At 44.0% G+C, this 12073-nt stretch overlaps 1 protein-coding gene across 1 annotated transcript in view; it reads right to left on the bottom strand.

The window, feature by feature from the left end:
- Window positions 1-10224, bottom strand: part of LOC126536617 (gastrin/cholecystokinin type B receptor-like) — a 34895-nt gene extending 24671 nt beyond the window's left edge. Inside the window, exon 1 of the mRNA XM_055073536.1 lies at window positions 10051-10224. The gene's annotated coding sequence lies outside the window, so the exon portion shown is untranslated. The remainder of the gene's footprint in view (window positions 1-10050) is intronic.
- Between the last annotated feature and the right edge of the window lie 1849 nt (window positions 10225-12073).

The following is a 12073-nucleotide window of genomic DNA, read 5'->3' as shown; positions in this document are numbered from 1 at the left end:
AATTATATAATTGCTATAGAACTGGATTTCCGACCGGTAATGGCGTTTTGCTGCCTAAGGCTTATAGCAATTATGGAACAATGAGCATTGTTTTTCCTCTTTTATTATGCAATAACCTTAGACGTGGATTGAAAGAAATTAAAGCTGGTAATACATTTAACTAATAATGTTTTATTCCATGTTTTATTCAATGTTTAATTGTTGGACTCCATTAATATTGTTAAGTGTGTGCGTAATGATTTGCGCCCTGAACACTGACACTTTTTATCCTGTTTTTATTACTTCTAACATATTTATTTTGAGCGTTATTATATTTTCGCTACAATAATTTTGTACATTGATAACGTAGGACGTTTCGCTGGTGTTTGTAACCACGAGAACTGCTTCTGCATATTCCCCTGTGTATCACTGCTGTTGTGTAACTAGTAAATATTTATTTATTTAGTGATTCACTCATTAACTGATTTATTTATTTATTTATTTATTTATTTATTTATTTATTCAACAGTAAACCGACCCTCCCTGTAGGATGTATAGTTGAAATCTAGGTAATGAATTCTCATTCATTGACAAGAACCGCTTTAGAGTGCAATTTATTTATATTGTTTGTATAATCAGATTGAACAAAAGCTAAATAGCACATTAACAGACGTTAGGGTGCTGCGACGATAGAAAGCATGAAGGGATTAAAAGCATTGTGAAAGAAGAAACATAAAAGCCCCTTTTGCGAAGTAGCGACACTGAAAGTGCACAGCGATTGAGTTCTGAAGTGAGCATTCTGCGATTGAACAAAGAAGACAGTGAAACTAGGGCACGACACTTTGAAAAAAAAAAAAGAGTCGTTAGAGCACTTTTTGAAGGGGCAGTGCGAAAAAACGAAGACAGAAGGCAGGAACACACAGGACAGCGCTGAACTCACAACTAACTTTATTCGAAGGCATACACACACTTATGTACACAACCCATAGCCACGTGCTCTCCCATCCATGGCGTCAGTATCAGTGCGCAGGAAAAAAAAAAAAAAAAAAAAAAAAAAAAAAAAACATGCAAACCCATTTAATCTAATGCTACGCTATGAGGCGGCTTAAATATTCAAATTCACTATCATGCGAATATAACGATGGCATGCTTACACAACGCGACCCTTTTTTTCTGATATGGAATGCCTCAATAATCTCCCTCGTAGTCTGATTTTTATGCGCGGAAAGTATTGTGGTGTTTTTATATATTGGAGTGCACCCATGCTATATATAAAAACACCACAATACTTTCCGCGCATAAAAATCAGACTACGAGGGAGATTATTGAGGCATTCCATATCAGAAAAAAAGGGTCGCGTTGTGTAAGCATGCCATCGTTATATTTGCATGATAGTGAATTTGAATATTTAAGCCGCCTCATAGCGTAGCATTAGATTAAATGGGTTTGCATGTTTTTTTTTTTTTTTTTTTTGCCTGCGCACTGATACTGACGCCATGGATGGGAGAGCACGTGGCTATGGGTTGTGTACATAAGTGTGTGTATGCCTTCGAATAAAGTTAGTTGTGAGTTCAGCGCTGTCCTGTGTGTTCCTGCCTTCTGTCTTCGTTTTTTCGCGCTGCCCCTTCAAAATGTTCAACCAGTACCAACTCGCCCAAATGTCGATCCTTCGTTAGAGCACCGAAATAAACACGCACCTAAACACAAACCAGAAAAGTGAAAGCACTTGTATCGTGTAGCTGCTTTTCTTTAATTAAATGTACGTAAGCAGACGCTGGCGAATCGTAGAAGCGCCAGATGCTCCATTGCTTCGATGTGCAATAAAAAGACGAACAGTGTGCGCTTGTATGTGTTCTATAATTGCGCTCCAGTGACCAATATGAATAGGCCTCACCAACAAGGTGAACAGAAAGCACTGGAGTGGGCTTGAAGAAATGCCACTAAATAAAGACCTTCAAGTTGGCCCCCCATTCGACGCAGCCGCATAAGGTGAGAAGGATCGCAGTAAGTCGCCGTCAAAAAGAGAACAATGCGCGTGCTTAGCACTGTATGCTATTGAATGGAAGCTTTAGGAAGTGATAACATGGAAATATAGAGGGCCACTCAAACCTTAAATACCACGCAAAACACTGGTAGCTACAATTCAGTGACGACGACAATAATAGCACATCGACGATGGCACGACGACTACGGCACAATGGCCATGAAGGAAGACACTGACATTTGCACGGCGACGACGAAGCAGAATGATAGCGGCTTGACGAACACAACGATCACCTGATAGAGATGGCAGCACGGTGGTGACAGCCCTGACGACGGCAAAACGAATATGATGTTTGCGCTTGCAGCATCCAATCATTGGTGGGAAATGAGTGAATAAATAAATAAATGAATAAATAAATAAATACTCTTTAAGGAATAAATTCAATGGACCATGATGATGATAAACATAGTAATACTACCTGCGAAAGGACGCGCGCAACGCGCCGACGCAAGCATAAATGCGCATGTACAGCTAAGGATGTTGACAGTCGTATAAAAGCAGCAGCTTGTTTATCGCTCTGGGTTTAGACGTAGTGGAAGCTGAATTAGCGCCGCATCTGGGAGAAATGGGCTAGCAAGTAACCGTCACAGATACGACCGGGCTGGCGCTCTCGGCCTCGCCATAATGTCTATTCGACCACAGAAATACACCTGTTATTCTAGTAGGGCGCAGCTCTTAGGCACCCACTCCTGCGTTTAGCGCCGGCATTCGTCGGCGTCGTCGCTCGGCGTAACCTAGCGAACGAGCACAGCGAAGGATGAAAGAGCGAGCGCGGAGTGCAGCGGGGATAAAAGACTGCAATAGCGAAGAGAGCGCGAGGATGAAAGCGCAGGAGGAGGGTGCAGCATTACTATGAAGCAGACGGCGGAGGAACTGCGTATGACGAAAGCGTGAGAAGGAAAGCGCAGTGCCGCTTGACTCTGCGGCGACGACCGCTACGAGATGGCGCCAAAGTAGCGCGCCGTAATCTGTTCACCAGTGGCATGCGGCGAGCCCGTCCACCGACGTCATATATGGAAACGAAGTGCTCCATGAGCCGAGTTATGTCTGCGGCGGAAGCTGTGAGTTCCACCCGCGTGTCACTCACGCGCTGCCTCTCGCGATCTCCCGATTAGCGAGGCAGTCACGCCACTCTTAGCTCCGTTTGCGATGTGGCGCATGGTGCAGATTGTCCGCGCCATCGCGAAATCAAAACACGGATAGAGCTGCACTCAAATATTGCATTAGGGTGTATCGTAATCTTCGGTTAATTTTATAAAGGAGATATAAATTTTGTCGTGCTAATAACAATAAATAATTATCGCAGTCAATGACGAAGTCAATGTGTAAGCCACAAGGGTGGCCGTGACCGTCATATATATATATATATATATACATGGACTTTCAGATAACTTTAGCCAGAGTTTAAAAATATGCCGATGCAGTCTAAGAAAATGCGACCAAATACATGTTGCTCACGTTTGTATGTAGTGTGCCATGCTATTTGTTGTATTTTGCTTAACTAGATGATTCATCATCATCATCATCAGCCCACTGCAGGGCAAAGGCCTCTCCCATACTTCTCCAACTACCCCGGTCATGTACTAATTGTGGCCATGTTGTCCCTGCAAACGTCTTAATGTCATCTGCCCACCTAACTTTCTGCCGCCCCCTGCTACGCTTCCCTTCCCTTGGAATCCAATCCGTAGCTCTTAGTGACCATCGGTTATCTTCCCTCCTCATTACATGTCCGGCCCATGCCCATTTCTTTTTCTTGATTTCAACTAAGATGTCGTTTACCCGCGTTTGTTGCCTCACCCAATCTGCTCTTTTCTTATCCCTTAACGTTACACCCATCATTCTTCTTTCCATAGCTCGTTGCGTCGTCCTCAATTTCAGCAGAACTCTTTTCGTAAGCCTCCAGGTTTCTGCCCCATATGTGAGTACTGGTAACACACAGCTGTTGTACACTTTCCTTTTGAGGGATAGTGGCAACCTACTGTTCATGATTTGAGAATGCCTGCCAAACGCACCCCAACCCATTCTTATTCTTCTGGTTATTTCAGTCTCATGATCCGGATCCGTGGTCACTACCTGCCCTAAGTAGATGTATTCCCTTACCACTTCCAGTGTTTCGCTACCTATCGTAAACTGCTGTTCTCTTCCGAGACTGTTAAACAGTACTTTAGTTTTCTGCAGATTAATTTTCAGACCCACCCTTCTGCTTTGTCTCTCCAGGTCAGTGAGCATGCATTGCAATTGGTCTCCTGAGTTACTAAGCAAGGCAATATCATCAGCGAATCGCAAGTTGCTAAGGTATTCTCCATCAACTTTTATCCCCAATTCTTCCCACTCCAGGCCTCTGAATACCTCCTGTAAACATGCTGTGAATAACATTGGAGATATCGTATCTCCCTGTCTGACGCCTTTCTTTATAGGGATTTTGTTGCTTTCTTTGTGGAGGACTACGGTGGCTGTGGAGCCGCTATAGATATCTTCCAGTATTTTTACATATGGCTCATCTACACCCTGATTCCGTAATGCCTCCATGACTGCTGAGGTTTCGACTGAATCAAACGCTTTCTCGTAATCAATGAAAGCTATATATAAGGGTTGGTTATATTCTGCACATTTCTCTATCACTTGATTGATAGTGTGAATATGGTCTATTGTTGAGTAGCCTTTACGGAATCCTGCCTGGTCCTTTGGTTGACAGAAGTCTAAGGTGTTCCTGATTCTATTTGCGATTACCTTAGTAAATACTTTGTAGGCAACGGACAGTAAGCTGATCGGTCTATAATTTTTCAAGTCTTTGGCGTCCCCTTTCTTATGGATTAGGATTATGTTAGCGTTCTTCCAAGATTCCGGTACGCTCGAGGTTATGAGGCATTGCGTATACAGGGTGGCCAGTTTCTCTAGAACAATCTGACCACCATCCTTCAACAAATCTGCTGTTACCTGATCCTCCCCAGCTGCCTTCCCCCTTTGCATAGCTCCTAAGGCTTTCTTTACTTCTTCTGGCGTTACCTGTGGGATTTCGAATTCCTCTAGGCTATTCTCTCTTCCACTATCGTCGTGGGTGCCGCTGGTACTGTATAAATCTCTATAGAACTCCTCAGCCACTTGAACTATCTCATCCATATTAGTAACGATATTGCCGGCTTTGTCTCTTAACGCACACATCTGATTCTTGCCTATTCCTAGTTTCTTCTTCACTGTTTTTAGGCTTCCTCCGTTCCTGAGAGCCTGTTCAATTCTATCCATATTATAGTTCCTGATGTCCGCTGTCTTACGCTTGTTGATTAACTTAGAAAGTTCTGCCAGTTCTATTCTAGCTGTAGGATTAGAGGCTTTCATACATTGGCGTTTCTTGATCAGATCTTTCGTCTCCTGCGATAGCTTACTGGTTTCCTGTCTAACGGCGTTACCACCGACTTCTATTGCGCACTCCTTAATGATGCCCATGAGATTGTCGTTCATTGCTTCAACACTAAGGTCCTCTTCCTGAGTTAAAACCGAATACCTGTTCTGTAGTTTGATCCGGAATTCCTCTAGTTTCCCTCTTACCGCTAACTCATTGATTGGCTTCTTGTGTACCAGTTTCTTTCGTTCCCTCCTCAAGTCTAGGCTAATTCGAGTTCTTACCATCCTGTGGTCACTGCAGCGTACCTTGCCGAGCATGTCTACATCTTGAATGATGCCAGGGTTCGCGCAGAGTATGAAGTCGATTTCATTTCTAGTCTCACCATTGGGGCTCCTCCACGTCCACTTTCGGCTAACCCGCTTGCGGAAAAAGGTATTCATTATCCGCATATTATTCTGTTCTGCAAACTCTACTAATAATTCTCCTCTGCTATTCCTAGAGCCTATGCCATATTCCCCCACTGACTTGTCTCCAGCCTGCTTCTTGCCTACCCTGGCATTGAAGTCACCCATCAGTATAGTGTATTTTGTTTTGACTTTACCCATCGCCGATTCTACGTCTTTATAAAAGCTTTCGACTTCCTGGTCATCATGACTAGATGTAGGAGCGTAGACCTGTACAACCTTCATTTTGTACCTCTTATTAAGTTTCACAACAAGACATGCCACCCTCTCATTAATGCTATAGAATTCCTGTATGTTACCAGCTATTTCCTTATTGATCAGGAATCCGACTCCTACACTGTAAACGAAAATAAACCCACCTGGGAGTTTTTAAGAGATGATGTGCCCTAAAACCTCCCCTCCTCAAATATTTACTGCGATGTATGGGAGCAAAACAGCGCCATTCCCTCGTTTCACTCCGCTGGCTAGCTGCGGGAGTATTAAGGCGACATTACGCGATTTTACTCCGCTTAAAAATCTTGTTCTCCCGTGAAACTCCGACAGAGAGTTTTAAAAAATCTCCCCTCCGCCGATACAGGTTGGTCACGTGGCGCTTCCCATGAGGCTGTGCGCCTCGCCAGCGACCGGGCGCGTTCGGCGGAGCGGGCAGTGCTCATGGCTGACGGTTTGTTTACGTGTGTGAATTGTCGTTCCGTGACAGCGTTTCGTCAATTTGTTTCCCGTATTTCCTTCCAGAAAGTGTTATAGGCATGCCTGAAGCTCACTGTATCTCAGCTTCAAGTACATTAGCTGTGATCACTTGGCTGACAACGATGATTGCAAGAGCCACGTTTTCAAGTGCGGAAAAAGGCTTAGGTATACCTCGAAGCTGCTCACTGGCTCGTGATGTCGGCTCACGTTCTGGCTGTGTTATCGTGCTGCGTCACCCTGTCTTGTGTTCTTCAGTACGTGAAATGCGACTTCTATGTCCTTTTGAGTACATGCTGACAACGCCCAGTGTAGTGTTTGAAAGGACCGCGTAGCAATGGCAACAGCAGCCACTGTTCGAGCGACGACATCCGTGCTAGTCGCGCATGAATGGCATAACCCAAGTTCGTTGCGGTGCTGTGTTGCCAGTGAGAAAGACCGGAGTGCAAGCAACTGTTTTTATGTATCTGTGAACGGATATCCTCGCCCGAAGAAAAACGGTAGGACATAAGTATGCGTACTGAAAATAAAGCTTCTTATTGAGCGATGTGAATCGAATTGTTATCGCGCATATAGGTTTTGGTCACGTCGTTGCTTCCGCTTTTGCATTAACATTACGCTCTATCCGAGACACTGATTTAGACGCACGCCTGCTGGCTCCGAGTTAGGGATTCACTCGACAGATCAGCGATGTAGCTCCTTTTCCCAACCGAGACAGATTGCTTGGACGCAGAGAAAGTAGTGCGGTGTATAATATGTATGACTGCGCATTTTTCGGTGTTACGTCGGCTGCTGCGGGTCATGCTCACACGTAATAATTTCTTGCTACGCTACCACTATATCGCAAAAATTTAATTTTGCTATGCAGCACATGCACTTACATTTTTCTTGCTTACTGTAACTAACGCACTACTTTTTGGCGGCGAACGCCGGCAGTGTGCGAAGTCGCTTCAGCACTCACAGAATGGCATGATAATTTTGAAAAATTACGCCATAAGCTTTTTTTCTCTCACTATTTTGAATTAACAGTTTTGTGTTGATTAAGGTATTCTGTTAATTTCAGAGAGGCAGATCTCTTATGAACGAGCATGTGAGTCGTAATTCTGAAAACAGCACAGCTGCTCCCTAGGTGGTTTCGAGGCACACAGTATCGTGGCTATATATACTGGCACCGTTGCTTCTTGAGTATCGCGTGTACGTGGGATGTCTTTCAAATTTCTGCATTGGGCGTTTCTGAAATGTGTATGTATGTTTATGTATGTGCTTTCATTGACTTGTTTCGTCGAATTTGACGCGGTCTCGTGTGCATATTTCGAAGTTTGACCAGCAGCCTCTGCATGTAAACATGTTCGCGCAAACTCACGCGGTGCCTGTTTTTATACTCCCGTTGCACCTCGAAAAAACTCCGTCAATTGCAAAGCAAAAAATAAAGAAAAGACAGAAAGAAAACTCCCATAATCCCACGCAAAAATTCCGCTCGTACGGAGTAAAAATTCTACTCCGATCATACGGAGCATAATAAACTCCGAACCGGGGGGTCGCTAGAGGACAAGCAGTATACTCCCACCTCGGAGTGATTTCCGTTTACAGTGTAGTTCTCGTCTCTCCGCTAAGCCCCGGTAACACAGTACATGCCCGCTTTTTAGCACTGTATATGCTTCTTTTGTCCTCCTAACCTCACTGAGCCCTATTATATCCCATTTACTACCATCTAATTCCTCCAATAACACTGCTAGACTCGCCTCACTAGATAGCGTTCTAACGTTAAACGTTGCCAGGTTCAGATTCCAATTAGTCAATGATTAGTCAAGATTAATTAACCAACTTCTGAAACAATTGAGTTAGGAAAGAAATTCCAATTAGAAAGTTTCAGTGCGGTTTGCAAAACGTCCAAATTAACAGTTTCTGTCTTTCTGTCTATTAAGTATTAGTGCTTGCCAGGTTACTGCAGATTCACGCGAAACAAAAACAAAAAAACGCACCCCGTGACTATGCCCGCTTGCGCGTCGTGATTGCACTGCTCCCAAGCGTTCCGCGCAGAAGCGAACATAGCATTTAACCGGGTGTGCTCTGAGGCCTCACACTGTTCCGACACCATTTTGTGCAAGCTTTGGACTAAATGAGAGAGTTTCCTTTGTCATGCTCTTGTATAAAAACAAACGAAAGGTCAAGGGTTTGCTAGCGGTGTCCCTCCAGTAAGCAAATGCCTTTCGAAATAACGCCATTCTGTCGCTTCTAATTGTTCCAATTCTTAGCCGTCATGGACGTAACCGGTAAAGTCGACAAAGGGTGTTGTCATCTATTCGCTTCAATTTCAATTCTCTCTAGTAGATACACCCAGCCACAAAAGTTTACGCACCACGAGATCTCAGGAAACGTTCGACTCCCGAGCAGCCTGTAGCAGTAGCCTTTGAAACTGTACACAATTATGCTGTAAGCATATTCTAGTCGAGGCCCGAAATGCAAATACCAGGCTGTGTTGTGAGGTTGCACTAATAACTGCACTAAACTGTACTAATAAACTACTCAAGTGCTCGCTTTGGCCGATATGTTCTAACACCTTAATTAAAGTCGTAGAATGCTAAACTGCTTTCGTTCAGTGAGGAATCCTCAGAGCAACACAGTTTTCTAGACATCAAATACAATACTATAATATTCTATTATGGCAGCGCGCAAACAAGACTTTTTTTGAGAATGTAACTGGAATGCCCCTGCATCTTGCAAAACATCTTGAGAACTGAAGTTTTGAAACTGTTCAAGCCGAAATGTTTCTGCTAAGTGACTTTCTTCCCCCCCCCCCCCCCCCCCATTGGTGCCCTTGCTCCGTATGCTTAAACGTTGCATGGCGAATATTTTAAGTAATATTTTTTTAGTAATATTTGTCAAGCAAAAAAATCTTCGCCTGCTAAATCGTCCCAAGTCAGGCCACAGAATTACACTAGCTGCCACAAGCGACGTCCCCAAAATGTATAGCGCATGAAAAAAGAAAACATTTTTTTTTATTCCTTGTTCTTACTCGTTCACGATATTAGTTAGAATCACTGCAAACACGAAGTCTGAAAATAAGTAAGTAAGTAAGTAAGTAAGTAAGTAAGTAAGTAAGTAAGTAAGTAAGTAAGTAAGTAAGTGAGTGAGTGAGTAAAGCAGGTGATTAATAAATAATTAATTATTTAGTGAGTAAGTAAATAAATAAATAAATAAATAAATAAATAAATAAACCTCTCTATTCGCTTGTTCTGTCTCTTGCTTGACAATATTTCTGCAGTCCTTATTGTTTTTGAACGCTCAGAGGAAATTTATTTCGGAGCGAAAGTGGTGATGAATGACTTCGCGCAATGCGCGTGAATTCGCAGTTCATATTTACAAGTCAACGCCACCAGCGTACAAAATAAATAAAGGAAAACAACAACAACAACACCAACGAAATGCACCTTTTTACCACTGTAACAATTTACAGTATATCTTCTCACACCAATTATACGTACAGTCAAAACAAAAGAAAGACGGAAACTGCACGAGGACGCAGGGCTTACCGGCATTAGCGTTAACTCCGGACGCATCGCCGATATAAAGATCCACAAACGCCCTGATGAAGCAGTGCGGTGGCTGACGGTGGAGCGAACGTCTTCACAGTGACGCGGCGCGCAAAACTGTGCGTCAAAGCAGGGCTACGGCGATGTCCGAGCGCGTCGTCGCCCTTTCCCATCGAGGGACTCGATGCGCCACCCGCCTGCTCATACTACGCCTCCCTTTCACTATCGCTTCCCTTCCTCGGTCACGTGAACACATTGCCGTCAACGAGCGCCACCGGTCTCCGTCGCGGCTCACGCCGCTAGCGCGGGTTCTCTGCCGCCCCCGGCTCACTGGGTGAGAAATGGCAAACTCTGCGAAATGCCTGCTGTGGCCGGCGTGCGTCAATATCCCCACACCGGATCTTTATGAACTACGTACACGTAGCTTCCACGGTGAGCCATACCTGTTCGACCTCTTTTACAATTCTTCAAGTGAGCGTCGAACCAACGTTTGAATAAGTTATATATACATTCGTAGTGAAATATTTAGCGCGCACAATTGACAAGGACACAGTGAACAGTACACACGAGCGCTTACTCACAACTGTTTATTTTCGGAAAGATACAGAACATAAGTACCCCAGCTATCAGCACTGAGCATGTGCAACAAGAGTCGTCAGTATAAACAGAAACAGATTAAAAACAGATTAAAATGTTTCAACCAGTATTTAAAAAAAGCGAAATCTTTGTCAGTGATTGCAACTGATGGTTGGCTTATGCACATTTCAGAACACTTTTTGATATGAAACGCTTCTGTAATTTCACGTGTTAGTTTTTATCTGAAAACAAAATGTCAGTGTCAAAAATCTGTTTTTAATCTGTTTTTAATCTGTTTCTGTTTATAGTGACGACTCTTGTTGCGCATACTCAGTGCTGATAGCTGGGGTACTTGTGTTCTGTATCTTTCCGAAAATAAACAGTTGTGAGTAAGCGCTCGTGTATACTGTTCACTGTGTGCTTGTCAATTGTGCGCGCTAAATATTTCACTATGAATTCGTACCAACTCGCCCAACTATCAGTTCTGCTGCAAGTTAAATGTACTCTACCCTCTGCCCACCGGTGATGTTACTACAGTACTTTCTAAAACCCATTATCATGAGCACCTAAGATACTACACATAATGTACTAGTATTTAGGCTAAAAACCTGACTACAAGGCAGACGCACATCATATAAACATTTGGCTGTGTCGGGAGTGCTTTGAATAGCAAAGCGGTTCGGGGAGACACTGTAGAACGAATGGCTGGAGCCGTCCTCGTGTCCCACCCCACCGTTTAAGTCCGCTTATCGGTGCACGCTGAAATGGAATATGCTGAATTCCATGAATCTCGGGCTAAGGTGAGACACATCGCCATGCGTATTTGGCACTAGGCTTATTTCTGGTTTAAGCAGCTCAGTAGCAGACCCGAACAAGTTATAGGTCAGGTCGACCTCTCTGCCTTTCTGTAAATAAATTTTTCTCTCTAAGCAGCTCAGTATTGGGCTGTGTTGCTTTATTATTTTCATGTTTTTTTATGTTGCAATTTATTCTTCGAGAGGTTCATTAGCTTTAACCGTTTCTGCTTCTCTGTTCGCGTCCGCAGTCCGAGCACCCGAGTCCAAGTTCGCCTCTGTCTATACGTCTCCACTGCGTCTCCACTATATATATATATATATATATATATATGTATGCGTGCGTGTGTGCGTGTGCGCGTGCGTGTGTGTGTGTGTGTGTGTGTGTGCGTGCGTGCGTGCGTGCGTGCGTGCGTGCGTTCGTGCGTGTGTGCGTGCGTATGTGTGTGTGTGTGTGTGTGTGTGTGTGTGTGTGTGTGTGTGTGTGTGTGTGTGTGTGTGTGTGTGTGTGTGTGTGTGTGTGTGTGCGTGCGTGCGTGCGTGCGTGCGCGCGTGCGTGCGTGTGCGTGTGTGTGTGCGTGTGTGTGTGTGTCGGGGGGGGGACGTTCTGAAGATACGTTTAGTCATTTTTTTTAAAGGGATGATTGTACACC

This window comes from Dermacentor andersoni, chromosome 4 (assembly GCF_023375885.2).
Source record: "Dermacentor andersoni chromosome 4, qqDerAnde1_hic_scaffold, whole genome shotgun sequence".
In the NCBI taxonomy this organism is placed as follows: Eukaryota; Metazoa; Arthropoda; class Arachnida; order Ixodida; family Ixodidae; genus Dermacentor; species Dermacentor andersoni.
Note: the sequence above shows the minus strand (reverse complement) of the source record. Positions and strands in the feature narration are given on the sequence as shown.